This window comes from Macaca fascicularis, chromosome 3 (assembly GCF_037993035.2).
Source record: "Macaca fascicularis isolate 582-1 chromosome 3, T2T-MFA8v1.1".
Classification (NCBI taxonomy): Eukaryota; Metazoa; Chordata; class Mammalia; order Primates; family Cercopithecidae; genus Macaca; species Macaca fascicularis.
In genome coordinates this window covers 74,230,148-74,257,737 of record NC_088377.1, presented here as the reverse complement: position 1 = coordinate 74,257,737, position 27,590 = coordinate 74,230,148, and the positions used below count along the sequence as shown (strand labels likewise).

At 46.5% G+C, this 27,590-nt stretch overlaps 1 protein-coding gene across 41 annotated transcripts in view; it reads left to right on the top strand.

Annotated features, from left to right (window-relative positions):
- The window catches only part of NUPR2 (nuclear protein 2, transcriptional regulator), a 92,705-nt gene that overhangs the window by 44,747 nt on the left and 20,368 nt on the right, over positions 1-27,590 (top strand). For 9 of the 41 annotated variants that reach the window (XR_012432405.1, XR_012432406.1, XR_012432414.1 and 6 more), the window contains 2 exons: positions 15,761-15,852; positions 24,693-24,810. The exons of 12 other annotated variants lie outside the window; for them this stretch is intronic. The gene's annotated coding sequence lies outside the window, so the exon portion shown is untranslated. Of the gene's footprint in view, positions 1-11,355; positions 11,498-15,206; positions 15,385-15,760; positions 15,853-24,692; positions 24,811-27,590 lie in introns of those variants that run through there. 20 more of the 41 variants (XR_012432410.1, XR_012432404.1, XR_012432416.1 and 17 more) reach the window with 5 other exon arrangements.

Below are 27,590 nucleotides of genomic sequence, written 5' to 3'. Positions count from 1 at the left end.
GCAATAGTGACGCAGTGGCAGGAGGGCAGGGGCCCAACCTCGACCGGGCTGCTGATGTCAGCCCCTCATGCTCTAGCGAGTCGATCCTATTCACCCACTGCAGACACAGGAGATACGGGGAGGGCATGGCAGGTCAGGGCAAGAGGCGGGGCCCTGCTATCGGGCACTCCCTCACATAACCTGCAGCATGGGGCTCAGGGGTCTGCCAGCCAGGCAGGAAGGATGACATCCCAATGGGGTAGATCAGGCCACCTATCCCCCTATACAGGGCACAGCCCCCAGGGTAGCGCAGGGTCCCCCACCATCCCACCGCAGGAGACAGGCTGTCAGTGGCAGTTGGGGTCCCATGCTGTTCAGCAGCCGTGCCCACTCAACCCACCCTGCCTGCTCCTGGCTGCACTGACCACGATGGCATAGGAGTGGGCAGTGCCAATCCTCAGCACCACTCGTGCGCAGATCCTGGGTCCATTGCTCTGGCAGGGTCACCTCCCCTTCGTACCACACCTACCTGAAAAAATGCCACAACCACTAGTCCTGGCCGATGTCATTGAAGCTAGAGGGAACCCACATGTCCAGGGTGGGGCCCAACTGCAGAGAGAAGAGCCAGGTTCAGCTCCTAGGCCCCCAAAGGGATCCAGGACAAGTATGCTGCACAGCTGTGCCCCCAGGCCTAGTGTAAGCCCTGACACATAGCGGGGAATCTTGGCGGAATGGACAGATAACTTGCTGATGACAGGTGAACTGCCAGGGCGGTTTGTGCACCTGGGTCAGTGGGGCCAGGAGTTCCTCCTTGGAGTGGATGGGGCCCACTGTCTCCCGAGACAAGTGAGAGCCCAGGGACTCATCCCAGCCTGAGGCAAGAGGATTCAGACCCGTGACTAAGAGGCAGATGACCCACTGCCTGTCACAGGGAGGAAGGCTGGTTGGGAGGATGGGGGGGCTTTGCTTAAGACACTGTGAGTGGGGCACACACTGGCACTCAGCCCTCTCCTCTCTTCCTCCTGTACTGAATGCCATAAAGTCAGAAAAAGAGGATGCAGACCAGGCAAAAGCAGCCCAGACTTGGTGCCACTTCTCTGCTGACTACATCCAAGTCAGGAGGGGACCAGGGGTGGTGTCCTTGGTCTGATGTCACATCCTGTCCTCTATCAGAACCTTGAAAACCAAGGGACCTTCCTGCCTCGGCAGAGTTGACCTCAGGATGCCTAAACTGTCCCCTCCTCCCGATCCCTGGGCCCAGCTCTATGCGGCACGTGCCGCTCTGGCCAGATGGGTGTCTGGGTGGCTCATGCCTGTAATCAGCACTTTGGGAGGTCAACGTGGGAGGATGGTTTGAGGTCAGGAGTTTGAGACCAGCCTGGACAATGTAGTGAGACCCTATATCTTAAAAAAAAAAAAAAAAAGGCTTTTTGTTTTTCTTTTTTGGGACAAGAGTCTCACTCTGTTGCCCAGGCTAGAAGTAGCATGATCTCGGCTCACTGCAACCTCTCCCTAATGGGTTCAAGCAATTCTCCCTCAGCCTCCCAAGTAGCTGGGATTACAGACATGTGCCACCACACCTGGCTAATTTTGTAGTTTTAGTAGAGATGGGGTTTCACCATGTTGGGTGACCTGGTCTTGAACTCCCGACCTCATGTGATCTGCCCACCTTGGCCTCCCAAAGTACTGGGAACTGGGATTACAGGCTTGAGTCACAGTGCCCGGCCCAGGCAAATTTTTAAAAACATTTGTTTTAGAAATGGGATCTCACTATGTTGCTCAATGTGGTCTCAAATGATCTTTTTTTTTATGAGATGGAGTCTTGCTGTCACCCAGGCTGGAATGCAATGGTGTGATCTCGGCTCACTGCAATCTCCACCTCCTGGGTCAAGCAATTCTCCTGCCTCAGCCTCCCAAGTAGCTGGGATTACAGGCAGCCATCACCACGCCTGGCTAATTTCTGTATTTTTAGTAGAGATGGGGTTTTGCCCTATTAGGCTGGTCTCGAACTCCTGACCTCGTGATCCGCCACCAAGCCCAGCCCTCAAAAGATCTTTCCACCTCAGTCTCCCAAGTAGCTGGGACTCCAGGCATGTGCCACCACACCTGGCCAAGTTTTGTAATGTGTTTCCAGTCTTTATAACATTAGGATCTTGGACTTAGGCGTCCCAGTTCCCATGATCATGGTAAGCAGAGTACTTTATTTTTTTTTAATTATCTTTTTTTTTTTTTTTTTTTGGCTGGGCATAGTGACTCATGCCTGTAATCTCAGCGCTTTGGGAGGCTGAGCTCCCATAAAGGAGGTCCTTGACCAATTCTTGTATTCGTGGATAAATTCATAGTATGGTTAAACCTTGCTTTTTCAGTTATTGGATCTGGAGGAATACCTTCAGATATGTACAGCCAGGAATAGGAACTATTTGTTATGCAAGTTAAAGAAAATCATGCATGGGAAAAATATTGCCTCACCTAAGGAAAGAAGGAAGGGGAGAAGGAAGGAAGGAAGGATGGAAGGAATGAAGGATGGATGAAAGAAATGAAGGATGGAGGCTGGGTGCAGTGGCTCATGCCTGTAATCCTAGCACTTTGGGAGGCCGAGGCGGGCAGATTGCCTGAGCTCAGAAGTTCGAGACCAGCCTGGGCAACATGGTGAAACCACGTCTCTACTAAAATACAAAAAAAAAAAAGCCAGGTGTGGCAGCATGCACCTGTAGTCCCAGCTACTCAGGAGGCTGAGGCAGGAGAATTGCTTGAACTGGGAGGCGGAGGTTGCAGTGAGCCAAGATCGCACCACTGCACTCCAGCGTAGGTGACAGAGCAAGACTCCGTCTCCAAAAAAAAAAAAAAGAAAAAGAAAAAACAAATGAAGGATGGATGAAAGGAAGGAAAGGAAGGAAGGAAGGTACCAGTATGTAGCCTGTTAGGAACTGGGCCAGTAAGCAAGCAAAGCTTCATCTGTATTTACAGCCATTGCCCATGGCTCACATTATCACCTTTTCTTTATAAAGAAAGATAACACATTGCATCCTTTAAACCACTAAGTTTGTGGTAACTTGTTACAGCAACACAAGCAAAGAATACAGTCACCAAGGGTATAATAAACTGTCCAAAGAGGGAGTAGTTGGCAGAGTTCAATGCCTCAGGCATATGGGTGGCTGCAGATGGGGTGGTACTCTAAGTCAACTTGGGGTGTGCATTTTTTTAAATTAGGGTAGAGGCAACAGGTTGTGAGGGCAAGGCTCAGAGTAAGGGGTGGGACTTCGTTGACCAGGGATGGGAAGGGTGAGCCAGGCTGGAAGGGGTTGGGTCTTGGCACCAAGCCCGCCTCCTGGGGTGAGCCAGAGTCTGGGGCCAACAGCCTAGCTGTAGGTACAGTAGCAGCAGATAGAAGAAAAGTGAGGCCATCTCTAGTTGCCGCTTGGACAAGATTGGCAGGTGGGCAGTGCACAGAGAGAGAGCACCTGGGAAGGGGGTGGGGTGTATCTAGCTGGACAATCCTGCAGGCTCTTGGCATTAAGAAGGCCTCTCTGGGGCTGGGTGTGGTGGCTCATGCCTGTAATCCCAGCACTTTGAGAGGCCAAAGCAGGAGGATCACTTGAGGCCAGGAATTTGAGACCAGTCTGGGCAACATGGCAAGATCCTGTCTCTTCAAAAAATAAAAAACATTAGTTGGGCATGCCTGTGTTCTCAGTTACTCAGGAGGCTGAGGTGGGAGGCTCGCTTGAGCCCAGGAGGTGGACTCTGCAGTGAGCTATGATCATACCTAGCCTGAGTGCTGTACTGCACTCTAGCCTGAGTGACAGAGCAGGGCTGTGCCTCTAAAAAACAAAACAATAAATAAATAAATAAATAAGGCTTTTCCATAGGTAGCAGGCTGAGTCACTCACTGACTGGGTTGGGACTGAAGGTTAGGGCTTCAGTCCAAGATGAGAATTAGAATGTTAAATGGGTGACTATGAGCTGGACTAAAACAGAAAACAAATGAAAAGGTGAGACTCCAGGTAGATCCTGGTTTGGGTGCACAAGGTGCAAGTCTAGGTATCAGAATATGCTCCTGAGAAATGGGGGCAGAGGCACCTAGGTGGTGGGAAACTGAGGTTGAATGTCAGAGTGAGGCCTGGAGGGAGTTAGTTCTCCTTCCCGCACCAGTTCAGATCTGAGACTGTCAGGAGGGGGATCAAACAGCCACAGTCAGAGCCAGCAAGGCTTGCCATAGAGAGCAGAAGTAATGTCATAAAACTGGGTCAAGGAATAGTTAAGAGCAAAGCAGCACCAACCAAGGGTGAAGCTCTGTCCCATCCACAAGTTCTTCCAGTGCTCCTGGTGAGGCTCCTAGTCTGAGGATGGAGCAGATTAGAAGGTGAAGATAGGGAGGGAAGATGAGTGCATGAGTATCAACTTAAGGCCAGGAGTCTGAGACCAGCCCGGGCAACATAGCAAGAACTCGTCTTTATATGGAAAGCTATATAATTTTATTACAACCCTGTGTCAAGTTGAAGATGCTGAGGCTTTCAGGGGAGATCGCTTTGCCCAGTGCCCCAAAGCTATTAAGTGGTGAAAACAGAAATGGCTTTGGGTCTCTGAACTCTCGGGCTTGGGCTACTTTCCCTTCACCATAGCCAGCTCTCCAAACAGAGCCAGGTCATGATTTGCATCTGGCTTGGGTCCACATGCACATAAGGATTGTACAATCTTGGCTCCTTTTTGGTAGGGAAAATTCTATGCATTTGAATCCTGAGAAGAGGACACTAGATTTCGTAAAGCTATTGCCTTTTCTATACTGGCTGCGAGTCAACTGGAGTTGAGATGAGGTGAGAAAGGGCTGGGAATAAGAGCTAATGGATTCGGCATGGAGATATGACCCTTGCATTTTTCACTCCATTTTAATCTACAGTGAGATGGCCTTCCATGGAATATTTCTGTGATGAAGTCCTGTCCAAAAGAGAAATCACTCATCACAGATGGTAGAGTGAGATGTAAAAATAAATGGAACTGCATATCAATGTTTTTTGAGAAACCATTGTTCTGAAAAGGGGAGGGGACACAGCCAACTCACGCCTGCCATCATTTACAGTTAGGCACACTGGATCCCATCCTCAGAGATTCCAACTAGGTAGGTTTGCACCCAGACATTCAAAGAGCCATTCTGATGCATGTCAAAGGCTGAGCACCACGGTGCTAAGTTCTTCTTGTGACAATTTCACTTTTGTGGGTTTCATTATCCTCGAGTGGCCCCGTAACTCCTTGCGTTGCAGAAATCTGTGCAGAGGCGGGAATCAGAAACCTGCCCTATGTGAGACCTGCGGTGAGAACGACGACACCAGTAAGCCCAGCTGAATTCCTCGAATTTGAGTATTGGTTGGTTAGTTAGTCTCTCTATGACTCTGCCTCATTTAGGGTCTGGAGTTGTGCTCCAGTTTTTGGAGAAAAAAAGTGCTGGCATAGTACTCACAAATTGGAGGATTTCAATGTTTCCCTTGACAGCGTTAAAAACCTATCACCTAAGCCTTTCCAAGTGTTCTCTTTGCTTACTTGCCACATGTGGGTTTCACATCCAGAATAAGTCACCAGCCCTGAGAACATCTGATTTCCATTATCCTGGTGGTTTCTCTGATGGGGCTTCTCTGGGTGAGCAAATGTATCCTTCTCTCTTTCTTGTTTTACCTGGTTGGCATAGGAGGGAAGAAACCCAACACAGATTTTGGTCTATAAAGATTGTGGAATATTTCCAGATGTGAAGTGTATAATCCTGTTGGTTCTGCTATGTCTGCCAAGCGAGAGTCTAACAACTGTGCATTACAGAATAGAACAGAGTGTGAAACAAATGTGTAACATGATTCTGTTAGCAGGCTGTGCTTGAGGAGAAATGAACATAGTGTAATTAGCATGCACACTGGGCTGCCTTTTCCCCTTTGTGTGTATTTTAAAATAAATTTTAATGGAAAGATGGTTGAAGGGGAAAGGTAAGGCTGATCTGATGGAGCAGAAAATATTGAAGAACAATGTGTTTCTCTGGTTCTAATTCAAGGAGATTGAATTTTTCTGAAAATTGTGGCTCAGTGAACAGGCTCATGTTAAACAGAGGGAAAGAGGCAAGCAGTCATTCTGGAGAGGTGGCGGGGTAAAGAACTGATGACTTGTCTGCTCCCTCTCTCCCTTCCTGGTGTTGACTTATTTGGACAAGCCTTTCTCAGCAGGGGGAGGTGATGGGTTAAATGCAAAACTATATGGGAGAGACGACTGGGCACGGTGGCTCATGCCTGTGATCCCAGCACTTTGGGAGGCTGAGGCAGGAGTATCTCTTGAGCTCAGGAGTTCAAGACCAGCCTGGGCAATGTGGCGAAACCCTGTCTCTACAAAAAAATACAAAAATTAGCCAGGTGTGGTGGCGCATAGCTGTAGTCCCAGCTACTTGGGAGGTTGAGGTGGGAGGATCGTCTGAGCCTGGGAGGTCAAGGCTGTAGTGAGCTGAGCTGTGATTGCGCCACTGCGACACAACCCTGTCTTAAATATATATATGTGTGTGTGTGTATGTCACCATGCTCAGTATATGTATATATTTATAGATATGTATATATGTATATATGTATTTATAAGTATATATGTATCTATATATTATACGTATATGTATATATATACGTATATGTATTTATATATATTTATAGATACGTATACGTATACGAGCACCATACTGAGCATGGTGACATACACACACACACACACACACATATATATATATTTAAGACAGGGTCTCTGTCGTAGTATAATATATATGTGTATAAATATAGAGACACGTATATATACACACACATACACACACACGCATGCACATATATATACACACACATATATAAGGGAGAGGTTAGAAAAGTGAACACCTTGCCAGGCGTGGTGGCTCACACCTGTAATCCCAGCACTTTGGGAGGCCAAGGCAGGTGGATCACCTGAGGTCAGGAGTTGGAGACCAGCATGAACAACATAGTGAAACCCCATGTCCATAAAAAAAAAATACAAAAATTAGCCTGTAATCCCAGCTACTCGGGAGGCTGAGGCAGGAGAATCTCTTGAACCTGGGGGTTGGAGGTTGTAGTGAGCCGAGATTGTGCCATTGCACTCCAGCCTGGGTGACAAGATCAAAACTCTGTCTCGGGGGGTAAAAAAAAAGTGAACACCTTAATACATGCCTGTAATGGAATCTGCTTGATTTCTGACTGTGGATGGTCTTGAAACCCTGCAAGGTCCTGAGCCCAGTACTCAGCCTTGTCCAGAACACTTGTAGCTCTACTGGAAGTTAGACCCTATTGCCTGCATCACAATGGACTTTCTTGATCTAGGGCTCTGCCTTTCTGCAAGACCTCTGATAATAACAGCCTAGTGTCATGCTTTGCAAATACTGACTGTCCCCCAATGTAGACTGCCTATTGCTTGCTCCATTGCATCTCCTTCTGACGACTGCTACCATCACTGATGGGTTTGGTCCTGGGTCTTGGTCAGTTGCACCTCCAACATTCAGTGCATATCTATGACAGCATCCCCAATACAAGCATATCTTGCCTCCTGTTACACTACCACTGTGATTCATGAATGCTTGACCTGTGTGATTTCTTTTCTTTTCTTTTTTTGTTTTTTGTTTTTTGAGACAGAATCTCACTCTGCATCCTAGGCTGGAGTGCAGTGGCATGATCTCAGCTCACTGCAACCTTTGCCTCCCAGGTTCAAGCAATTCTCATGCCTCAACTTCCCAGGTAGCTGGGATTACAGGCATGCGATACCACATCAAGCTGGTTTTTGTATTTTTAGTAGAGACAGGGTTTTGCCATGTTGACCAGGCTGGTCTCCAACTCCTGGCCTTGTGATCTGCCCCCTTTGGCCTCCCAAAGTGCTGGGATTATAGGTGTGAGCCACCATGCCCCGCTTCTTTTTTTTTTTTTTTTTTTGAGACAGTCTCCCTCTGTCTCCCAAGCTGGAGTGCAGTGGCATAATGTCGGCTCATTGCAACCTTCACCTCCCAAGTTCAAGTGATTCTTGGGCCTCAGCCTCCCACATAGCTGGGATAACAGGTGTGCGGCACCACATACAGCTAATTTTTGTATTTTTAGTAGAGATGGGGTTTTGCCATGTTGGCCAGGCTGGTCTTGAACTCCTGACTTCAGGTGATCCACCCGCTTCAGCCTCCCAAAGTGCTGGGATACAGGCGTGAACCATGGCACCCTGCCGACCTTGTGATTTCTAACTATCTTCATGAACAGTCACAAAACAGTCCTGGGAACCTGGGTTTCAGTCTTGGGAGCTTGGATGTGTTGCTTAACTGCTCTCTGTGTTAGTGGCTTTGTCCAAAGAAGGGATCATGGGACCTAGACCTCGCACCTTTGCAACTAGATAAACCAAAAGTCAAAAGATGCTTGATAACAATGAACTGCGCTAATGTCTTGGTGTCTTTATTGGGTCTGTGCTTGCTGTATTTCACCTCTCTAGGATGACAGGCATCCTCAGAGTGGGACCCAAGTTTGTGGTTCAATTTGGAGAGCATGCAGGATGTTCCAGAAGTATTATAGAATGCCATCAGACATGTTTAAAATTTGTTAAATTTTACACACTTTACTTCTACTTGCAATATCATTGTCTTCTAAATTATAAATCCACTTTTTGAGTCACTTAAATATTTTCAAAGCTCATTGTCACTTTCGTCCAATGTAGGTATATTTTTTGAGACAGGGTCTTATTCCGTCAACTAGGCTGGAGTGCAGTGGCTCAATCATAGCTCACAGTAACCTTCAACTCCTGGGCTCAAGTGATCCTCCTACTTCAGTCTTCTGAGTAACTGGGACTTTAGGTGTGAGGTGGCTCAGCTAATTAAAACAAACCTTTTTTGGTAGAGATGGGCTCTCACTATGTTGCCCAGGCTGGTCTCAAACTCCTGACCTCAAGTGATCCTCCTGCATCAGCCTCCAAAAGCACTGGGATTACAGTCATGAGCTACTGTGCCCAGCTCATTTTTGTTGAAATCTTTAAAACTTCTATTTGGCAGTGGGTGTGGCTCAAAGGTAAGCAATATAACAAGTATTTTTGGAAAGTACAAATTGAGTAAATGCAATGTGAAATGCAGGGATAAGTACATATATCAGTAGTGAACATAGAGAGCTTGGGCTTAAAATAAAGTCCCAGTTGTACTATGTAAATAAGAGCATCCTCTGTATTCTTTACGGATGGAGTAAGAGGAATTGATTTTGAGATCACCTGTGTTAAATTCTTTGGAAGAACTATCGTGTATTTTAAAAAATTCTGTTTGTGCCGGGCGCGGTGGTTCTAGCCTGTAATCCCAGCACTTTGGGAGGCCGAGACGGGCGGATCACGAGGTCAGGAGATCGAGACCATCCTGGCTAACACGGTGAAACCCCGTCTCTACTAAAAAAATACAGGAAAACTAGCCGGGCGAGGTGGCGGGTGCCAGTAGTCCCAGCAACTCGGGAGGCTGAGGCAGGAGAATGGCGTGAACCCGGGAGGCGGAGCTTGCGGTGAGCAGAGATCGTGCCACTGCACTCCAGCCTGGACAACAGAGCCAGACTCTGCCTCAAAAAAAAAAAAAAAAAACTCAAAAAAAAATTTTGTTTGTTTTTTTTTTTTTTGAGACGGAGTCTGGCTCTGTTGTCCAGGCTGGAGTGCAGTGGCACGATCTCTGCTCACCGCAAGCTCCGCCTCCCGGGTTCACGCCATTCTCCTGCCTCAGCCTCCCGAGTTGCTGGGACTACTGGCACCCGCCACCTCGCCCGGCTAGTTTTCCTGTATTTTTTTAGTAGAGACGGGGTTTCACCGGATTAGCCAGGATGGTCTCGATCTCCTGACCTCGTGATCCGCCCGTCTCGGCCTCCCAAAGTGCTGGGATTACAGGCTTGAGCCACCGCGCCCGGCCTCTGTTTGTATTTTAAACTCAGTGAAATTCACTCTCTCATATTTTAGCCCGCACCTATAGTAAAAACAAAACTGGCAACTTCTAGTGTTTATCCCATCAGTATTCCATTATATCTCCCAGATAAACAGCTGGAGGCCATCTCTTCAGTGACAAATGTGTTTGATTTGACTTCATCACCACCACAAGGCACATAATTTACTAACATTTGCTGTAGTACAATTTTAACGAGTAGGGTGGTTCACCCTGGGAGGGGAGAGAAGAATGCAAAAACCGAGAAACGAAAACAGAGGCAAAGGCGAGTATGAAATTAGTAAGGTATCTGTGCCTTTAAAAATCTCTACTTTTGTGGGCCGGGCGCGGTGGCTCAAGCCTGTAATCCCAGCACTTTGGGAGGCCGAGACAGGTGGATCACGAGGTCCGGAGATCGAGACCATCCTGGCTAACATGGTGAAACCCCGTCTCTACTAAAAAATACAAAAAAAAAAACTAGCCGCGTGAGGTGGCGGCACCTGTAGTCCCAGCTACTCGGGAGGCTGAGGCAGGAGAATGGCATGAACCCGGGAGGCAGAGCTTGCAGTGAGCTGAGATCTGGCCACTGCACTCCAGCCCAGGAGACAGAGCGAGACTCCGTCTCAAAAAAAAAAAAAAAAAAAAAATCTCTACTTTTACAGAAGCACAACCTTGACACAGAAACATGCACAAATTATAAGGACACAGATCAATGAACTGTCACAATTTGAGCACATCCACGTGCCAACATTCAGCTCAAGAAATGCAACACATCAACAATCTAGAACCACCCTTCCATACCCCTCCTATACCTGCCTTCCCCAAAGTACCTGAGATCGACTGTTTTTGTTGATTTGTTTTTGTGTTTTTGTTTGAGATAGAGTCTCACTCTTGTTGCCCAGGCTGGATTGCAGTGGCGTAATCTTGGCTCACTGCAACCTCCACCTCCCAGGTTCAAGTGATTCTCCTGCCTCAGCCTCCTGAGTAGCTTGGATTACAGGTGTGTGCCACTACACCCGGCTAATTTGTTTGTATTTTTAGTGGAGACAAGGTTTCACCATATTGGCCAGGCTGGTCTTGAACTCCTGAACTCACGTGATCTGCCCACCTCGCCCTCCCAAAGTGCTGGGATTACAGGCGTGAGCCGTCGAGCCCGGCCTTGTTGATTTGTTTTTAAGGATCTTTGCAAACCGTCATTTGAGCAGTTTCTCAGCCAGTCCCTTGTGAGGAAGTCCTGGTTGTGTTTGTAGACTAAGGTTTCCATGACTCAGGTGTTAGATTTGGGCACTGTGTCCTGAAGTTTCATCGTGGCTCAAAAGCGGGCAAAGGTTTATGATGAGAGGTGCGAATCTACCATCCTTTCCCCTGCTGCCTTGGAAAGCCACAGTCATCTTTTTCTTTCTGCACTGACTTCTCAAGCATGGACACAGGCAGACACCTGATCTATTTCCTTTCAGGACTGCTGTGAGGCTCTGATGACATGATGGATGTGAGAACACTTTGAACAGGATGAAGTATTGCTCAATTATTATATCCTTTAACCGATGTGCTGGAGGCTACTGAGAGTGCAGGGGGTTGTCTTGAACCAGAGGAAGGCATGTAAGTACATGTCCAAACCAAAAGAGGTACTGACCCTAAGGGTTTTAACCGGCTTTCTATGCTTCTCTAATTTTGGAGAAATGCCATTAACTTATTAGCTCTTCAGGGCATAACCCTAATAAGGGCCAGTGACAGAATTATCTCTATAGGATCTTATGCGGCGGTCCCCAACCCTTTTAGCACCAGGGGCTGGTTTCAGGGAAGGCAATTTTTCCACAGAGGGGGCTGGGGGTGGGGGGATGTAGTGGGATGAAACTGTTCCACCTCAGATCATCAGGCATTAGTTAGATTCTCATAAGGAGTGCACAATCTAGATCCCTCACGTGCACAGTTTACACTAATAGGGTTAATGTTGAAATGGGAAAAGTTTTCCCTTATCTCCCTCACAGGGCATGCAATGGGGGTGTGGCTCACTTCTTCAGTGCCCTGCTGCTCAAACCCCTAGCGGGAGCACGCAGACAGGCAAGTCTAGGGGTTAGTTTTTACAGCTCCTGAAGCCCCAGTGCGCATCTGTGACCACGTGCTCTTTCAGCTTAGCCATGCTCAGGCAGCTTGTGTTAATTAGCTCAATTACACCCTCTGCCTTATAGCAAAGACAGAGGGCTTTCTGTATCTTGGGTTCTTGCCCTAGTGTACTGAAAAATTGGATCACAGGTGGGCTTGGAGGATGGGTGCAAGGCTTTATTGAGTGGTGGGAAGTAGCTCTCAGCAGATGGATGGGGAGCCAGAAGGGGGATGGAGTGGGAAGGTGCTCTTCTCCTGGAGTCGGGCTGCTCAGCAGCCGGGCTCTCCTCTGACTGCCCTTTGCTGAATTCCCCTTGGTGTCCGTGTTGTTCCATCATCAATCGCCTGCCAGCGTCTGTGGGTGTGTTTTTCTGCCGGTGTGTTCATCTTGGTGTCCAGCTGCTTGTGTGTGTGCCTGCGGGGGTCTCAAGGGTTTTTATAGGTACAGGATTGGGGGTGTGGTGGGCCAGAGCAGTTTTGGAAAATGCAACATTTGAGCACTAAAACAGGAATGCCTGTCCTCACGTAGGTCTGTGGGCACAGGCCCAAGGGTGGAGCCCTTGCCAGGGACCCCACTCCTCTCTACCCAGCACTTCCCTACCCCCCTCCTGTATCAACACTCCTATGATAATCTAATGCTACTGTTAATCTGACAGGAGGTGGAGCTCAGGCGGTCACGCTCACTGGCCTGCTGCTCACCTCCTACTCTGCGGCCCAGTTCCTAACAGACCACAGACTGGTACCAGCCTTTGGCCCGGGGTTTGAGGACCCCTGATCTAATGAACTTTATTCTGTTTTGTAGCTGTTCCTGTTTTCCCCAACTACATCCAATGTATCAGCAATGTGAATTATTGGTTATGAATGAGGTAAATCATAACCTAATAGCTTGTAATTAGATGAGATTATCAGAAAAATCAAGGTATATTAACCTACTAATACAGGACGATTTTTACACAGAGCCCAGCATATTCTAATATTTAGGATATGAAGTAATGACCTTTCTGTGCTTTGCCTAGGCAATTTTTGGAATATAGGTTGGTACCCTGCAGATGATGTGTTAGGCCTTGGCAATATAATAGTTAATGAAGAGGTCATTCTCTTTACCCAATGATGTTTTAAATTTCTCTGCAAGTTTTTCTTACCTTGTTTAGTTTCCTTCTTATTTTGTTGTTTTCAACTCAGCCTCTTCTCTTTTGGCTTTGCATTCCTGGATCATAGAGGTTAGACGTTGCCTATCAAGAATAAATTTTCAGGACAGGCGCGGTGGCTCACACCTATAATCCCAGCACTTTAGGAGGCCGAGACGGGCTGATCACGAGGTCAGCAGATCAAGACCATCCTGTCTAACATGGTGAAATCCCGTCTCTACTCAAAAATACAAAAAATTAGCCGGGCATGAAGGTGGGCGCCTGTAGTCCCAGCTACTCGGGAGGCTGAGGCAGGAGAATGGCGTGAACTCAGGAGGTGGAGCTTGCAGTGAGCCGAGATTGCACCACTGCACTGCACTCCAGCTTGGGGGAGAGCGAGACTCCCTCTAAAAAAAAAAAAAAATTAGAAACCTAAGTTTTCTAGGCCAGATGTGATGGCTCATGCCTGTAATGCTGACACTGTGGGAGGCTGAGGAGGGTGGATCTCTTGAGCCCGGGAGATCAAGACCAGCCTGGGCAACATGGCGAGACCCTGTCTCTACAAAAAAATACAAAAATTAGCTGGGCAAGGTGGTCCATGCCTGGAGTCTCAGCTTTTTGGGAGGCTAAGATTGGAAGATAGTTGATCCTGGGACGTAGAGGTTGCAGTGAGCTGAAATTGCCTCACTGCACTCCAGGCTGGGCAACAGAGTGAGACTCTGTCCCAAAACATAAAATAAAATAAAATTTTCTCTTTTATTGCTCCTCCTTTTAGTCTAGGTAGTAAAATCCTTTGCCCACTTATTATGCATTTTTGTTTCATCAGGTTTCTATTATTATTTTACTCATTGTTTATTTATTTTAGAGACATATTCATACTCCGTTGCCCAGGATGGGATGCAGTGGTGCAATCATAGCAGTCTGAAACTCCTGGGTTCAACTTCCCACCTCAGCCTCCTGAGTAGCTAGAACTACAGACGTGCACCACCATGCCATGATTTTTAAACTTTTTTGTAGAGACAGGGTCTCTCTGTTTCCCAGGCTGATCTTGAACTCCTGGCCTCAAGCGATCCTCCTGCCTCAGCCTCCCAGAGGATGGGTATTACAGCCATAAGCCACCATACCTGGCCTGTTATTTATGCATTTTGCACGTGGTGGTCACGGTGGTGGGGTCTCTTTCCTTGTCCTTGACAGCAGAGAGAGATGTTTAGTCATGATACTTACCAATGGTTGAATATGTACGTTGCCTGTGGTGTTTACTTATGCACTGGGTCAAACACCCTTCTCAGAGCTTCAGTGAATGCAGCTTTTAAGACTGATTCTTGAGGCCAGACGCAGTGGCTCACACCTTGGGAGGCCGAGGTGGACGGATCATGAGGTCAGGAGATTGAGACCATCCTGGATAACACAGTGAAACCCCGTCTCCACTAAAAATACAAAAAATTGGCCGGGCGCGGTGGCTCAAGCTTGTAATCCCAGCACTTTGGGAGGCCGAGACGGATCACGAGGTCAGGAGATCGAGACCATCCTGGCTAACACGGTGAAACCCCGTCTCTACTAAAAAATACAAAAACTAGCCGGGCGAGGTGGCGGGCGCCTGTAGTCCCAGCAACTCGGGAGGCTGAGGCAGGAGAATGGCGTAAACCCGGGAGGCAGAGCTTGCAGTGAGCTGAGATCCGGCCACTGTACTCCAGCCTGGACAACAGAGCCAGACTCCGTCTCAAAAAAAAAAAAAATACAAAAAATTAGCCAGGCCGGGCATGGTGGTGAGTGCCTGTAGTCCCAGCTACTCGGGAGGCTGAGGCAGGAGAATGGCGTGAATCTGGGAGGCGGAGCTTGCAGTGAGCCAAGATCGCACCACTGCACTCCAGCCTGGGCGACAGAGCAAGACTCCATCTCAAAAAACAACAAAAAAAGACTGATTATCGTCCGGGCATGGTGGCTCACTCCAGTAATCCCAGCACTTTGGGAGGCGGAGGTGGGTGGATCAACTAAGGTCAGGAGTTTGAGACAAGCCTGGGCCACTGGCCCACAGGGTGAAACTCTTCCTCTACTAAAAATAAAAAAAAAATCGCTGAGCATGGTGGCATGCATCTATAATCCCAGCTACTCAGGAGGCTGAGGCAGGAGAATCACTTGAACCTGGGAGGCGGAGGTTGCAGTGAGCTGAGATCGTGCCACTGCACTGCACTCCAGCCTGGGAGACAAGAGTGAAACTTCATCTGAAGAAAAACAAAACCTGATTCTCAATGTGTGGTGAGTTTATGCTAGGGAGGTTCTGCTACAAAAGATGTTGCCTTTCACTCCCAAAGCCTGAGGTTCTAACAAGTGTAGGAAGTGAAACCTTACCCACAGGTCCCAAAATAGAGCACTACGAAAGCTCATCTTTACTAATTACTCCTAAATAAATGAATAAAATAATAACTCTTCCTTAGGGTTTCACCTTTCAAGGTGTATCCTATGCCCAGACTCCTACCAGTCCAGCCCACCTACTTGGGTTCATTATTTTTGAGAATGACAGGCTCCGACTGAATGTTGAAAAAATAGCCCCTGATTTGGGTGAGGAGAGGTAGAGTTTGGGGGAAGGGAAATTGCACTCTTATAGCCTTTAAAAATGAACATTTTTTTGTAGGAGATGGGCTACTGCTCGAGTTTCTGGTGATATGTACCTTGAACTGGAGACGAAACACTGGAGAGGAAGCAGAATATCTACTTTCAGCCCAAGTGAGCTATTCATTCCATTGGCCTCGTAGAGGAAAATCTCCCAATTCTAGCTAGAAATAGATTGACTCTTGGTCCCGGTTTTCCATGGAGTTGTGGGTTTTATTATTTTTTTGTGTTTTTAAAGGCATTTTAATTAAAAATTGGGAAAGGCTGTTTCAGGGCTGCTAAGTAGAGGATATTGAAAACTGGGAGCTGAATACAGGCCATTACTGCTTAACTTTATAATCGTTACATTTATCCTTTGCTTCTTCAATGTGTCTTCTTTTTTTTTTTTTTTTTTTTGAGACGGAGTCTTGCTCTGTCACCCAGGCTGGAGTGCAGTGGCCGGATCTCAGCTCACTGCAAGCTCCGCCTCCCGGGTTTACGCCGTTCTCCTGCCTCAGCCTCCCGAGTAGCTGGGACTACAGGCGCCCGCCACCTCGCCCGGCTAGTTTTTTTGTATTTTTTAGTAGAGACGGGGTTTCACCGTGTTAGCCGGGATCGTCTCTCGATCTCCTGGCCTCGTGATCCGCCCGTCTCGGCCTCCCAAAGTGCTGGGATTACAGGCTTGAGCCACCGCGCCCAGCCTCAATGTGTCTTCTTTACCACTTAATGAAGTTCTTTGTTTTTTTCCAATCACAAATATTCTTTCTATTCAATACTTTGAGCTTTTCTATTTCTATTTAAATGCAACTGGAAGGAAACATTTTCTATCAGACAAATATTGTTTTGCAATGAAACCTATTTAACAAAATCAAATTGATATATTTTAACCTACAACTCTGTTTTGAATCCTAATTTTAGAGTGGATTGGAAATGTTCCACTGGACTCCTATTCTTCCTAATCTCTACTTTTTGATACATTGTTGTGCCTTGGAAACAATTTTTTTCTCATTTCCCTTTGAGTTTTCATGGTATTATAAAATGACACAGTAAAATATTTAAATTACTTATTTTGGGTAACTTTCATTCTTTCACTGCGGTAGCAGATACAGTAAGTTAAAGATTATATTTCTAAAGTGGTTATTGAGGCCAGACGCAGTGACTCACACTTGTAATCCCAGCACTTTGGGAGGTCGAGGCGGGTGGATCACTTGAGGTCAAATTTTCTCTCTTCTCCCTCTCTGCGCTCCTTCTGTTCCCTGTGCTTGTGGGAATGTTCTTCCACCAGATGTCTGCATGGTTCAGACCCTCTTTCCCTTATGTGCATTCAAATACCATTTCATCAGCAAAGTTTTTTTCCCAACCACCCTACTAAATAACACCATCAATCATCCACTCATTTAACCTCACTTTATGTTTCTTCATGGCACTTGACATGTTATATATTTATTGTGTGCTGACTATCTGTCTTCCCCATAATTGTGCTCACTGCTATATCTATTTATTTTATTTTTTAAAGACAGGGTCTTGCTTTGTCACTAGGGCTGGAGTGCAGTGGTGCAGTCATAGCTCACCGTAGCCTCAAACTCCTGGGCTCAAGTGATCCTCATGCCTTGGCCTCCTAAAGTGATGGGATTGTAGGCATGAGCCACTGCACCCGGCTGCATGGCTATCATCTTCAGTGCTTAGAACAGCTCTAGGTACAATCCACATTTGATGAATGTATGAACGAATTGATCATAATACATTAGTTTTGCTCTTCCCAGGTCATTAAAGACCCTCACTCTGGTTAGTAGTTTTCAAACTATTTTTCTGCTATAGAACATTCTCTGCAAACAAAGTCTCACAAAGAAGACTAATAATGCAAACCAGATGTATTTGGAGTAACGTGATGGAGTGGCAGGTGGCAGCCAGGGAAGGGAGGTGCTCCTTTCTCCCTGCTGATCTCCTTTCAACTCGTCATCTCCCCTGGCAGCCTAGGTATGTTTGGAAACCACAAATGTAGGTTATCTCACCCAATCCCCATGACTGCCATATGAGGTAGATATAATCATCCCCATTCATAAATGAGGTAACTAACAAGATGCTGTCAGCTTGCCAAGACAACATGGTGAGTAAACTTCATGTTTGCCAATATAGTGAAACCATGTCTCTAGGAAAAAAAAAAAAAAAAAAAAAGTAGTAATAATTAGGTGGGTGCAGTGGCGCATGCCTGTGGTCCTAGCTACTTGGGAGACTGAAGCAGGAGGCTCGCTTGAGATCAGGAGTTGGAGGCTTCAGTGAGCTATGGTCACACCACTTCACTTCAGCCTGAGTAACAGAGCAAGACCCAGTCTCAAAAACAAACAAACAAAAAACCTTAGATTTTTGCTGTAGTTGGGATTAAAAAGCATCAAGAGGGGTGGGCACAGTGGCTCACACATGTAATCCAAGCACTTTGGGAGGCCGAGGCAGGCGGATCTCCTGAGGTCAGGAGTTCAAGACCAGCCTGGCCAACATGGCAAAACCCTGTCTCTACTAAAAATATAAAAGACAGCCAGGCATGGTGGCACACACCTGTAATCCCAGATACTCAGGAGGCTGAGACAGGAGAATTGCTTGAACCCATGAGACAGAGGTTGCAGTGAGCTGAGATTGTGCCACTGCACTCCAGCCTGAGTGACAGAGCAAGACTCCATCTCAAAAAAAATAAAAATTAAAAAAGCATCAAAGGGGTCCTCCAACTATTGATTTTCCCAGGTACTGAAGATTTCAGAAGGCTTCTTTTTTTTTTATGGATTCCCTCCTGGGGTAGGTAGGGGTAGGGGGGACCATCCAGACAGGACTTTGGTCCCCTCTTGTAATGATGGAAGAAAGAGCATTGAAATAACAACAGCTCCCTTTCAATGAGCAGGGGCGCTCTGCCTTGCATTTGTTGAGGGTATCTGTGCCTTTACTCACCCAACCTTCCCATGAACCTAGTAGGTAGTTACCAACATAATCCCAAAACAGGCAAGGAGAAATCAAGTGACTTATCCAGCAGACAAAAGGATCTCCAGAGTAACCTTCAGTTTCCTGCTCTCCATGGTTTTCCTCTTTTACTTGTTTTGAATTCTCTAGCACCCAGGGAGGCCGGCCTGAGACTGACAAGGGCACTTAGGGAGTGGAAATGAAAAACAAAGACACCTGCAGAGCCCATTAGTGAGTGGAAATTGAACTCCCAAACCTAAGGGCTGGTTCCCTGAGCTGAAGTAGAGAGCTTTGATCACACTTACTAACTCGGGAAGGGACTGACCTCGGTTCCCTGCAGGGAAAGGTAAACATTCTTGTGGAAATGTAAACACATCACTAATGGTCTAAATGGCCTGTAATGGAGGCATAATTTCTATTGGAAACAAGCCCGGCCATCAAGATAAAGATGCTGTTACCCCCTGTGGGGGTGATCTTTCCAACTCCAGCCAGAAGTTTTTCTGTGGTAGTGACGGCACCCACAGGGCAGATGAAGAATGAAATACTCATTTCCCAACCCCAAATCTGCCTTGATCTGCTTGAAAAGTCAGCACCTCCTCTGCTTGGGAGGTAAGTGTCACTCAGTATAGTTCTGCTCTGAAAAGGAGGTGGATAGGTGAGGTTGAGAAGATGTAATTACAGGTGGGATCCCAGAACGTCTCAGACTGTGATACCAGGCCAGGCTTTCTCTGCAACTGCACCCATGAAAGAACCTTCCTCGCCACCATTATCAAAACAGCTGTCAGGAAAGCGCCCCTGTTATTAAATGTCGCTCTGCACATCCGCATCGGAGGCGTAATCACAGGTGCTCCACCTGGAGGGGAAGCTGTTCAAGAGGAGGAAAGAAAGAAAACACAAGAATGAGCAAACTAAAAACAAACAAATGAAGTGTAAAAATTCCATTAGAGCTCTAGAAACAGTGAGACGAAATGGAAAAGTGGGAAATGGGGGAGAGTCTCTGAAGGTTTCTTTAGCTCTTTGGTGAATGGATCTGTCCTTGTGGTGAATGGATATGTCCTTTTTTTCTCTTTCTTCTTCTTCTTCTTTTTTTTTTAATTGACTTTTGCTCTTTTGTCAAGGCTGGAGTGAAGCGGTGAGATCTTGGCTCACTGCAACCTCCACCCCCTGGGTTCAAGCGATTCTCCTGCCTCAGCCTACCAAGTAGCTGGGATTACAAGCACCCACCACCACGACTGGCTAATTTTTGTATTTTTAGTAGAGACAGGGTTTCACCATATTGCTCAGGCTGGTCTTGAACTCCTGACCTCGGGTGGTCTGCCCACCTCGGCCTCCCAAAGTGCTGGGATTACAGGTGTGAGCCACCGTGCCTGGCCCTTTTTTGTTTTTCAATCCATGGAGCAGAGGAAGAAGTTCTAGAAAAGTGACAAACAGGAGAATGTGCAGTCCCGGCACAGCCGTGTCTCCCACTCCATGTTGCCCAATGAAATAATGGCGTCTTAGATCAAAAAACTAGAAAGCTATTGGTGGCATGTCTGACCTGGCCTTTGCAGGACACCAAAAACACAAATGACTATCAAAGACCGCTTACCAGGCACAGCTGAGTGAGGGGGAAGGGGTAGGTCGGCCTCCCAAGATTCAGGCACGAGGAAATTAAGTAGGATTTGTTATCCCCAGAGTCATCCCCATGATGGGCCAGTGAACTGAAGATAATTGCTAGGTGTGCAAGTGTCAGTCACCAATTAATAAAATTGTCTTGGAGCTGTGGCTGCAAACCCAGGTGTACATTAGAATCACTGGAGGGAAGGGGTGATTTAAAAAGAATTCAATGGGCTGGGCATGTTGGCTCTTGCTAATAATCCCAGTGCTTTGAGAGGCCAAGGCAGGAGGATTGCTTGAGGCTAGGCGTTCAAGACTAGCCAGAGCAATATAACAAGACCCTGTCTTTACAAACAACCACCACAAAATAATAATAATAATAATAATTAATAATAATAATAATTAATAAACACACACACACACACAATTCAATGCTAGGTCTAATTCCAGGACAGTTAAAGTAGAATTTCTGGGGGCAGGGCTCAAGCAGCCCCTTGTCTTTTTTTTTTTTTTTTTTTTTTTTTTTTGAGACAGGGTCTTGCTCTGTCATCCAGTCTGGAGTGCAGTGGTACAAGCATAGCTGACTGCAGCCTTCAGCCCCTGGGTTCAAGTGATCCTCCTACCTTAACCTCCTGCATAGCTGGGACTACAGGTGTGTACCACCATACCTGGATAATTTTTTAAAGTTTTTTTGTAGAGACAGAGTCTTGCTATGTTACCCAGGCTGGTCTAAAACTCCTGGGTTTAAGTGATCCTCTTGCCTCAGCCTCCAAAAACACTGCAATTACAGGCATGAGCTGCCTCGCTTGGCCCCCATGTTTTTTAAAGCTCCCCAAGATGATTCTAATGTCCTGCCATGATGGAATTACCACCTGGAAGGAAGCAGGGCTTGTACTCTATCTCCTGGGAATACCCATCCACACCTAATCTGAATCCTCCCAACCTTGAAGGCACAGCTCACGTCACCCCTGAAAAACAACCATTACCGAGCCCTTAGAGGGTGCAAGATAATGAGTTACACGCTCTCGAGGACACAAATAAGAACAAGACAGTCTCTGCCCAGACAGTTTATAAATGCAGGGAGGGAGAAAGCAAGTGTCTCCTACAGAGGGAGAGCTCAATAAATATTTATAAAATAAAAGAATGAATGAATAAGCGAATGACTTTACAATAATAATACAGTAAATTAAATACATGAAAACAGAGAAGGCCAGGCGCGGTGGCTCAAGCCTGTAATCCCAGCACTTTGGGAGGCCGAGACGGGTGGATCACGAGGTCAGGAGATCGAGACCATCCTGGCTAACACGGTGAAACCCCATCTCTACTAAAAAAATACAAAAAAACTAGCCGGGCGAGGTGGCGGGCGCCTGTAGTCCCAGCTACTCGGGAGGCTGAGGCCGGAGAATGGCGTGAACCCGGGAGGCGGAGCTTGCAGTGAGCTGAGATCCGGCCACTACACTCCAGCCTGGGCGACAGAGCGAGACTCTGTCTCAAAAAAAGAAAAAGAAAACAGAGAAGCAAGTATTATGCACAGAAGAAGAGATGATTGATGGGATGAGGGCTGGGGGAGACTGTAAAGGTGGTAGCATTTGAATTGGGTATTGAAGGATTGGTAGTAATAACATGTAACATTTGTTCAGAGCTTTAAAGTTGATAAGTGTTTTACATGCATGAACCCATTTAGTGCCTTTCTATACTGCTTGAGGTTGGCATTGGTTGGTATTTTAGTCCCTACTTTAGAAGTGAGGAAAAGTCAAATGAGCTAGCCAAGGTCATGTAGCTGGTGAGGAAGGGAGCCCAGGTCTCAAGCCTGGAATCCATTGCCTCTCCATAACACTGCTGTGGACTCAGGACATTCCTCTGGGGGAGGGACATTACAGGCCAGGAAAACAGCATAAGAGAGACATGGATGTGTCATTCTGAGCGTGTAGTTTATACATGGAAGGGTGATTTTTTTTAAGGAGCCTTCCTTTTAGGAAGAGTATTGTGAATGCAAGAAGGTCTGGCTGGCATTAAAATGAATGAAACCATGTCCTTTGCAGCAACATGGATGGAGCTGGAGGCCATTATCCTAAGTGAACTAACTCAGAAACAGAAAGCTGTTCTCACTCATAAGTGGGAGGCGAACATTTGGTATACATGGACAGAAAGATGGAAAATAATAGACACTGGTGATTCCCAAAGTGGACAGGGAGGGAAAGGTTGAAAAACTACCTATTGGGTACAATGTTCAATATTTAGGTGGCACGTTTACTAGAAGCCTAATCCTTACCATTATGCAATATATCCATGTCATAAACATGTACATGTACCCCCGAATCTAAAATTGTTTAAAAAGAAGGGGCCCAGTGAAGTGGCTCATGCCTGTAATCCCAGCACTTTGAGAGGCCGAGGCAGGAGGAGGGCTTGAAGCCAGGAGTTTGAGATCAGCCTGGGCAACATAGCAAGATCCTGTCTCTACAAAAAAGTATAAAAATTAGCCAGGTGTGGTGGTGTGCACCTGTCATCCCATCTACTCGGGAGGCTGAGGTGAGAGGATTGCTTGAGCTCAGGTTACAGTGAGCTATGATCACACCACTTCACTCCAGCCTGGGTGACAAAGCAAGAACCTGTCTCTAGAAGAAAAACAAAAAAAAAAAAGGCTGGGAGAGCTGAGATGTTGGTGAAGGTGTCCCCAGAGACCCCTGAACCCCCAAAATCATTGTTAACATTTTTCTTGAGACTTTTGTCACATCCTGCCAGGCATTCTTCTTGGATGAATTTGTCTCATCTCTCCTCCTATATGATAAACTCCTTGGCCAGTCACTGGCCACATTTGTATTTAAATTTCTCTAAAACTCAGTCAGGGTGGATGTAGGTTTTGTGGATCCTGTAACTTACACAATTTGAAAGCCTTCTTTAAGAAAAATAATTAAAATTATAAGCACCAGATTTGGTACAAAATGAGTATTTATTTAGAATGAAGGAAGAGCACACTGCCAATTACAAATTTTAAAAACAGACAAATACAACACAACCAGGAAAATAATAGATATGTTTATTTCTTAACTACCTGACACCCCTTTGTAATATATTTTTAACCTCCAATTTTTTGGGCACATAAACCTTGATTGCCTTTTGAAATGATTTTTAAATTTGTAATACCATTTTTGATAGCAAGCACGGTTGACTAAAACTAGTTTCGTATTATTGAGGGTTTGCAAATGTTTATTTGAGCATCATAACTTGTTAATGATGTTATGTTCATAAAGTTAATTTCTTTGATTACTGTAAGATTTGGAGACATTTCTTGCACAGGGACAAATTTCAAATACTCTTTGTCTTGACGACTCTGAGAGACAGGAAAAAAGGAAAATCACACATCACTCAACACAACGCTTCTGACATCAGATGTGTAGCATGTGGAGGGGGGCGTTTCCCCCACACACCAACCAAGCAATTCTCCAGCAGACAGCAACTGGAGGTCCTATAATTCAATTCAGTTCTGATGCTATCTATCTGGAGATAATTTGCCAGAACAGCTTGCAGAACTCAGGGAAATGTTTATGTTCACCTATTTATTGCAAAGGATATTACAGAGGATAGAGATGAACAGCCAGATGGGAGACGGGCATGAGGCCAGGCATGTGGGAAGGGGCGGGGAGCTTCTGCGCTCTCTCTGGGCTTACCACCCTCTAGGAACCCCAACGTGTCCCACTATCCAGAAGGCCCCTGAACCCTGTCCCTTAAGGTTTTCATGGAGGCTTCATGACATAGGCATGATTGGTCACATCATTGGCCACTGATGATCAACTTAACCTTCAACCCCTCTCCCCTGTCTGGAGGTCGAGGGTTGGGCTGAAAGTTCCAACCTTCTGAACACATGGTTGTTTCCCCGGCAACCAGCCCCATTCTGAGGCTGTGCAGGAGCCAGCAACCACCAATCATCATATTAACCTGCAAAAAGACACAGTGCGGCTGGGCACGGTGGCTCACGCCTGTAATCCCGGCATTTTGGGAGGCTGAGACAGGTAGATCATCTGAGGTCAGGAGTTCAAGACCAGCCTGGCCAACATGGTGAAACTCCGTCTCTACTAAAAATACAAAAAATTAGCCAGGTGTGGTGGCAGGCGCCTGTAATCCCAGCTACTTGGGAGGCTGAGGTGGGAGAATTGCTTGAACCCAGGAGGTAGAGGTTGCAATGAGCCGAGATGGCATGGCTGCACTCCAGCCTGGGCAACAAGAGTGAAACTTGGTCTCAAAAAAAAAAAAAAATTCACTTTGGAGATTACAAAGGCTTTTAGGAGCCATGTGCAGGGAGATGGGGAAATGTAATATATATGTCTTACTATAAATCACAATTTTACAATGACCCTCGTTTACCAATGTGTCATAGATGTTCTCATTGCAGTAGTGTTGTATCCTTCATGTTTTTTTTTTTTTTTTTGAGACAGAGTCTTGCTCCATCACCCAAGATGGAGTGCAGTGGCACGATCTTGGCTCACTGTAACCTCCATCTCCTGGGTTCAGGTGATTCTCCTGCCTCAGCCTCCTGAGTAGCTGGGATTACAGGTAAGCACCAACACACTAGCTAATTTTTGTATTTTCAGTAGAGACAGGGTTTTGCCATGTTGGCCAGGCTGGTCTCTTAACTCCTGACCTCAAGTGATCCCCCTGCCTGGGCCTCCCAAAGTGCTGGGATTATAGGCATGAGCCACCATGCCCAGCCCCCTGCCGAAGGAAAATCTTGAGTTCCTTCAAGGGGAATTCTAGCCAGCTCTGAGATGTAAATGAACAATTTGATAAGCAAGAAGGTAATAGTGGCTTAAAATGATAGCCAAGGAAGTTACAGTGAAGAGATGTTTGGTCCCCTACGGAAACTAAAGATAACATCTTAACATATGACCGACCCCAAGTTGCTTTTCAGAAGCCCAGACCCTCACCAAATGGATCCGCTGACACAGAGGCCTCAGATGAGGGGAAGCTGAGGCCTGAACCCTGACCCCCGTTGTTTGTTCTAAATTTCTTCCTGCGGGACCTGGAGGAAGCCATGCTCACAGGCCAGACCTAACATTGTTTTCTACTGAACCCTAATTTTTAGACAAAGCTTTGCCTCCTGAACCAATTTCAAATCAGAAAACCTTTGAAATCAGAAACCACCTATGACCTGTGCCCCCAAGCCCCCATTTTTAGGTCAAACCAACGTAGAGCCTCCATGCATTGATTTACGGTTTTGCCTGTAACCTCTGCCTTACCATCTTTAAAAACCCCTCCCTGCAAGCCGTCAGAGTTCAGGTCTTACGCATGAGTTGCCTGATTCTCCTTGCTTGGCGCCCTGCAATAACCGCTTCGCTTTCTCTCACTGAAATCCCCATGTCAGTGTTTGGCTTTGCTGCATTGGGCAGGGGAACCCAAGTTTGATTCAGTAACAATGACACTTATAATGTATTAGGTTTATGAATTTAGCAAAAACATATGAGGTTGCAAACACAGTGCTGAGGCTTATCCAACACACCTTGGAAGAAAAACTGAGGCAAGAAAGGAGTTTGAAGCTTCAGTTTCATCAGCTTCAAAGTAGATCCACCTTTGAACACATTCTGGTGCTTTTGAGAGAATAAGTGCTGAATGAATGAATGAATGAATGCCTTTTTCTCATAACGTGGAAGCCTAGGCTGGGAGCTGAGATTACAGAACACTCCAAACAAGGGGCCTGCAGGGGCTCTCTTCCTAATGTGTGTCCCAGGTTGGTGGGTCCAGCCCAGAATCAAGCACAGTATTCCAGGAGTTATCTGGCTCTGCAAGGTGGGCAGAGTGCACCTGTTGCCTTACTCATTCCAGGCCATTTGCCTCTATTAATCCAAGCTATAATTGCTGTATTGGGCTTTTTTTTCTTTCCTTCTCTTTTTGGCCAACTACTCTTGACATGGATGCATACTGAGCTTGTAGTCAACTAAAACCTTTCAATGAGGCCGAGTGCGGTGGCTCACACCTGTAATCCCAGCAATTTGGGAGGCTGAGGCAGGTGGATCACCTGAGGTCAAGAGTTCGAGACTGGCCTGGCCAACATGGTGAAACCCTGTCTCTACTAAAAATACAAAAATTAGCTGGGCGTATTGGCACACATTTATCGTCCTAGCTACTCAGGAGGCTGAAGCAGGAGAATCACTTGAACCCAGGAGGTGGATGTTGCAGTGAGCTGAGATTGCACCACTGCACTCCAGCCTGGGCAGCAGAGCAAGACTCTGTCTCAAAAAAATAAAATAAAATAAATAAAACCTTTCAATGTTTCACACCTGCTAAACCAGGTCTCTCTCAGGCTGTAACTGAGCGATTTAAGGTGCAAATGCATGATTCCACATTGATTTCAATTAAATTCCATATTTTTTTTTTTTTTGAGATGGAGTCTCGCTCTGTCGCCCAGGCTGGAGTGCAGTGCCGCAATCTCAGCTCACTGCAAGCTCCGCCTCCCGGGTTCATGCCATTCTCCTGCCTTAGCCTCCCGAGTAGCTGGGACTACAGGCACCCGCCACCATGCTCAGCTAATTTTTTGTATTTTTAGTAGAGACGGGGTTTCACCGTGTTAGCCAGGATGGTCTCGATCTCCTGACCTTGTGATCCCCCCGCCTCGGCCTCCCAAAGTGCTGGGATTACAGGGGTGAGCCACCACGCCCAGCCTAAATTCCACATTTTTATGCTTAGCTCACCACTCTGACCTCATGAGATGGATTTCACTATCCAGTGTGTCATCCAGCATGATGACTATGGCCACCCTTTCTAGAACATCCAAGTCACTGATTCCAAGACATCAGATGTGGCTCTGAGTGGAGCCCTGAATTTCATCCCCCTGAACTTCCACTCTGGCCTGACATTAATTCACCATCAATATCTTTTTAGTCCAGATGTTTAATCTATTTTGAATCCCTGTGGTTGTAATGCCATATAACCCAAATTTCAAACTTAGAAAGATATCAAATGCCTTGGTAGAATCTATGTACATTCCACAGTTCCACAATCCAACAGTACAGATATTCCATCAAAAAAATTAAATGTGCCAGGCGCAGTTGCTCACTGTGTAATCTCAGCATTTTGGGAGGTTGAGGTCAGGAGTTTGAGACCAACCTGGCCAACATGGTGAAACCCCATCTCTACTAAAAATATAAAAATTAGCCGGGCATGGTGGTGTGCGCCTGTAATCCCAGCTGTTCCGGAGGCTGACACAGAAGAATCACTTGAACCCAGGAGGCGGAGGCTGCTGTGAGTGGAGATTGTGCCACTACACTCCAGCCTGGGCAACCAAGAGAGACTGTCTCAAAAAAAAAAAAAAAAAAATTAAATGCAGTTGGTAGAAGATG